General features: G+C 39.1%; 1 protein-coding gene across 1 annotated transcript in view; it reads left to right on the top strand.

Annotated features, from left to right (window-relative positions):
• The window catches only part of LOC102499849 (lipopolysaccharide-responsive and beige-like anchor protein), a 358,799-nt gene that overhangs the window by 318,681 nt on the left and 34,118 nt on the right, over positions 1–6,000 (top strand). The gene's annotated exons all lie outside the window — the stretch shown is intronic.

Here is a 6,000-nt window from a genome sequence, read left to right as displayed (position 1 = left end):
CTTAATATGTACTATTCCTAGAATAAATATGGTAAGTTATTTCAAGGCATGTGTCTACTTATTTTTTGTTATCTGAAAGTAATGGTCTAGTTTTCTTTAAACTTGAATCTTTATTATGGAGGTCCAGGGAAGAAAATATCCTCCATCAGGCCTTTCCGACTAATATGGCTGTGACTGCCGATTAAGTCTATGAAGTCAATTACTGTTGAACCTAAAACTCTCCCACCATCTTCAAAAATTCCATAGAGATTGAAAAATTTTCCTAAAATGTATTCATTATTTTTAATGAATTCTCTGAATTAGTCATCAGATTCAAATTTGAACTTTTTTACTGTTATATTAATGATAACCTTGGTATTATTTGACCTTTGTACTCTTGTTTCACATGAACTTTCAGGTAATATCTGTTACATTTTTTTCTCATAAGTTTTTTTTGTTTGTTTTTGTTTTGCCCAGAGGGCGCATGCACACACCAGAGAAAGACAGGGCAAGTGAGAAACCCCCCCTGGGGGGATGGCTGTATGGCAATCCTGTCTCCTTCACTCTCCTCTTGGGATTTTGGGCACACACATGTGCACACACACACACACACACACACACACACACACACACAGATACCAGCATGGTTTCCAAGTTACCAGGTCCAGGATTCAAGTCACAGTTGACCATGTGGGAATTCAGCACCTTAACTAACACAACACTTGCTAGCACCCTCTCACAAGATTTTTTTAAAAAAAGAATTATTTAATTTAATTTTATTTGTTATTATTATTTTTTAATTTGACCAGAGAGAGAGAGATAAAGAAAGGGAAAGGGAGAAGGCAAGCTACGAGTCCGGGACTCGAACTGTGCTCGGTCAGCCGTGTGGGAATCCAATGCCTCTAACCACCACGCACTTGCCAGTCCCCTCTCACAAGATTTTTAAAGATATTCTTTTAGATTGCCTTTTTTTTTTTTTTTTTTTTCAAATTTTTAAAAAGTTATTTTGACATATATTAAAAAGTTATTTTTAAATTGACATGGGATATTTCCCTCCTCTTTGCTTGAAGTTCTCCTAGTGTTGACAGTGCATAGTTGGGTCACGTCCACCATGAACCAGGCACCCTGCAGCTCTAGTCCCCCGGATTCCCCAGGGCTCCTGCAGGAACTTCCACCCCCTTCCCCCCCACAGAACCTGCAGCAGCTGCCGATCTATCCACTCCTCATCTCTAGTTTGGCCTTTTCCAGAACGTCCTATAAGTAGAATTCTAAATCATGTCAGTGTCTGGTTTGGGCCTTTGAGATTTTTTTGTTTGTCGACATTCCCTATTTTTTAAAGCCATTGAATCTTAAGTAATTGTAAAATAAAGCTTCACTTTCATATAACACTGATAGTCAAAATCATTCCTATGATCACCGTGTTTTAGAAGGTACGAAATTGTTTTGTATTCACAGTAGTGTTTTAGCCTCACAGTAATCTGTGAGGTACACGGGTGTCCTTAACCCGGTTTTGCAGATAGGGAGCGGGTAAGTAACTTGTTGAAATGTGTACAGCTCATGGCGACAGAACTGGGCCTCAGACCTAGCTCTACCCACTTCGCATGTAACATTCCTTGTGATTAGACCAGGTTGACTCATACAGATGTTACCAGTCAGTTATTGGTTGATTTGGAAAACTTGTCATTTGTAACAACTAGCTTCTAGTACGTCCACCATATTGCATTAGACTTAAACGAGGTATCGTTCCTTCTCCTCTATTCCACAAACCTTCTAAGGTACTGTCTTTAAAAATACGTATGTGTAAGGGCCAGCAGGTGGCATGGTGGTTAAAGGCGCTGGACTCCCACATCGCCAAGCACGGTTCAAGTCTTGGACCTGGTGGCTCGCTTTCTCACTCACCCCACCTCTCTCTCTCTCTCTCTCTCTCTCTCTCTTCTCTCATCAAACAGGAAAGTAATAAATAAAAAGTTAAATAAAAATCATTCTTAAAAAAATATGTATGTGTAAAATATTTTCATAAGAAGTAGCCTTATTTTAAACTTCATTTCAGTGGGACTGATGTGATAAATAAAATACAGATATCTATACTTGCCAGAAAAGTTGTAGGGGCAAAGACCCCGAAAAGTCTTGCTATTTTTCTTATGGTCTTATATACAAAGTTTTAATGCAAGTTTTATTTCAAATAACTTCATTTAGGGTAAATACATGTTTCTGGTTTTATGACAATAATATTAAATATTTTCTTCTGAATTTGGCAGAGAAGCCAGGGGAAAATTGTATGATCAGTAATATGTAATGGCAAAGCTATCACGAGTGTTGAATTCAATTATATTTTAGCACACAAGCCAAAAAAAAAAAAAAATCCTTCTCTTATTAGATTTGGAGAGGAGGGAAGAGAAACATGGGTTGTAACAGGAAATTCTTTAAACATAAATCATGTTTTCGGGACACAAGCAGAACAGCACAGGCAACAATAAAACCTTCCCCCGGCAGTCGGAATTATTTTCAGGCCACATTTTAGATTCAGTGGTGCAGAGTCCTGAGCTTGATTTTTTTTTTTTTTATTTGTAGCATAGCTGTCAAATAAAACATTAACTAGAAAATTTGTTCTGTCAAAAAAGGGATATTCTAGTGCTTGTGGTAATATTTGATACTGGTGTGTGGAGAGGTGGACTGGTATTAAAGGAAACAAAAAATAAAGGTTGAGGAACACTTACGAGATTATCAGAAAATAATTTACCAGAAAGAGCAGCAGGTATTTATATGCAGTGATTTATTCAGGAGGGAACCTCAACCTCATAGCAATAACAAACATTGCCGAGGAAAGTCGCCAGAGTAGGAGAAAGTACACTTAAGAAAATCATGTTTTTCAGAGTTGAGCACGAAATATCAATTGTAGAAAAAAAAGAGTTCATTTGTATTAAAAGATGAAACCCTTTTGCGGCAACTAAAGATTGCTCTCTCGTTTAGATCTTTCCTGATGTCCAATCTAAATTTATTCTGCCTTGTTATTTTTACTGATCCTAGCTGCTATGTTTTTTTTTAAATAATTATTTATTTAATTTCATTTATCAGCGTTATTATTATTTTTTTAATTTGCTATAGGACACATGCTCTCACCAGAGAGAGACAGAGAGAGAGAGAGAGAGAGGAAGAGAGAGCGCAAAAGCAAGCCACCAGGTCCAGGACTTGAACCATGGTGGGGGTCCAGTGCCTTCCCCATGCCACCTGCTGGCTGGCCCCCCTGCTCTGCTCTTTTATAACACGTACCACTGTGGATTGTCGTGCATGTGTCTTGCTTGTTTAATGTCTGTCTGCCCCACTTGAAGTGAATGTTGTGAGGGCAGGCACCGTGTCTGTTCACCATTCACATGCAGAAGGTCCGATGCTTGGCTCTTAGTAGGTGCTCAGTAAATACATGTTGCATGCACATGACTGTGAACTTTGAGGGTAAAAATGAAAACACCAGGAAATTTTAGTTCAACAAGAAGCCACAGTGATTGAGTGTCCGTTTTGCTGGCACTAACCTTGAGAAACAGCACATAGTAAGAAGTGAGAAATGAAGTGTGGGTCTTGGCCAGTCCTGCCTCTGAGGTTAATCCAGCCTACTTTGACCACTAAGACTTTCCACTGGGTCCTCACCTGAGTTGGAAATTAAGTTACCAAGTGAGTATCTGCTTTTGCAAGCCCCCTAATACCCTCTAGGGTAGGCGCCATCTACCTCGGGTACTTAGTTAGCTGTAGTTCGTTACCCCCTCCTCCTCAAGCCACAGCTCATTGGGCCACCAGTAAGCCTGCCTGTGAATAGCCTACTTAAATCCCTCCTGTAGGTCACATGCTTGTAGCATTTACGTGTAGGCCAAAGCAGCATCATTGTGCACACCCTATGATCAAAAAACGTAATTGCTGGGGCAAGTAGGTGTGGTGGTTAAGGTGTTGGACTCCCACTTGGTTGACTGTGGTTCGAGTCCTGGTCATGGCAGCTTGCTTTCTCACTTTCTCTCTCTCTGGTGAGCATGTATGGCCAATAGCAAATTCAAAAAATAATAACAACAATGATAAATAAAATTAAATTTTTAAAATTATAAATTAAAAAAAATTGCAGTAATGTGTGTTCAGTCTCTTTCAGTTGTTCTCTGCTGATTTCAACCTTCCATTTTCTAATTATTGAGTACACTCAGCTACCTACTTGCCTTCTCCGTTGTAATCTAACCCTAACCTCTCTACTCTGTTCTTCTCATAAATTGGGAATTAAATGAAAATTATTATATTTTTCGTATTTAATTTGCTCTTCATTTTAAAAAAATTTAATTCTAGAAAGTCTGGAATTCTTACTATATTCTTTATTGATATGAACTAATTTTTCTTTATGTGTATTATTTAAGTTTATTATTATTATTATTTTAATTTGAGCAGAGAGAGAGAGCAAGCCACCAGGTTTGGGATTCGAACCGTGGTCAGCCATGTGGGAGGTCTGTGCTCTTCATCGCCATACCACCTGCCGCCTTGATATGAGCTAATTTTTCAAGCGAATGTTTTGGTGTCAATTTTAAAGGTTGAAGAAATTCAGAAGTAAACATCTTGAACATTTAGCAGTTAAACCACCTGCTTTGACTGAAGTTTTTGTCCCCTTTAATTACAAGAGGAAAAAATGTACTTTATGAATTTGAAATGAGTCCGAGTTTATAGCTGCTCGTAGTAGGCTGTTTGCAAGACTGCCACCTAGGAGTGGAATCATGCGTTTGATCTTCCAGCCACTTTAAAGTAGGTTTACATGTTTACTTCTAAATTTACAGCTTTTATAACAACTCTCAGATTTATAAAAATCAGGAATTTAAGGGAACCAGCAGTTAGCGTAATGGCTATGTCGCTGGATTCCCACGTAGTTGACCGCGGTTCGCATCCCGGACTTGGTGGCTTAGAACTCACGCCGGGCACATATGCGGGCGTGCCCAAGATCCCCAGAGGAGAATGGTGGAGAATGGATTGCGGCGTGACCATCCCCCCTGGGGGGTGATTTCTCGCTTTCCGTCTCTATGTCTCTCTCTGTCTGTCTGGCGAGCGCACGCGCCCTATAGCAAAAACCTCTCAAAAAAAAAGCAAATCAGCAATTTAAAAAATACTATATAAATCTTTTCTTAGTTCTATTTATTATTATCATGAAAGGTTAAATACACTTCAATGCCAGTCAGTTCCTAAACGAGGCCTTAAGCTTTCAAATAGCTTATAGTGTATTCCGACACACAAGTTTTTTAGGCATATTCATTTTTTTAACTTAGTCTTTTGTCTTGAATATTCAAATTATATTTTGATGACCTCCCTGTAACATTTATTTAAAAAAAAATAAATAAAAAGGCCAGCAGGTGGCATGGTGGTTGAACTGGACTCCCACATGGTGTGCCCTATAGCAAATTAAAAATAATGATAATGATGAATCAAGTTAAATAAATTATCCTTAAAAAAAAATAAAAAGAAAGTCGGACCAGCAGATGGTGTGATGGTTTTGTCACTGGACTCCCACGTAGTCGACTGCAGTTGGAGTTCTGGACTTGGCAGCTTAAAAACTCACACTGGGCGCGTGTGCGTGCGTGCCCAAGATCCCAAGAGGAGAATGGAGGAGAAGGGATTGCGGTGTGGTCATCCCCAGTGGGGGGTGATTTCTTGCTTTCTGTCTCTCTCTGTTTCTCTGACTAATACATACACCTATAGCAAAAATCTCCCTTAAGAAAAAAGAAGGAAAGCAAGCCATGCTGAATATGAAGGCTGTGCATTCCTAGGACATTCGTTTGCATATTCTGTATACATATCAAAGGAAACATAGCTATTGGGATAGCATGAAGGGGTTGCCACTGATTATCTAGGCTCTCCTGTAGTAAGTTTACTTGGTTCCTCTCCGCTCTCCTGGTCGTCACCATTCAACCACCATAATCTTGATTTCACCATTACCTCCTCAAGGAATTTTCCTTGTTCAGACCATTAAAACAAAGAAAGAATGACCTGGCTCAAAGTGCAATCAAAACA

Source organism: Tupaia chinensis, unplaced genomic scaffold (assembly GCF_000334495.1).
Source record: "Tupaia chinensis unplaced genomic scaffold, TupChi_1.0 Scaffold139871_1, whole genome shotgun sequence".
NCBI classification, from domain to species: domain Eukaryota; kingdom Metazoa; phylum Chordata; class Mammalia; order Scandentia; family Tupaiidae; genus Tupaia; species Tupaia belangeri.
Note: the sequence above shows the minus strand (reverse complement) of the source record. Positions and strands in the feature narration are given on the sequence as shown.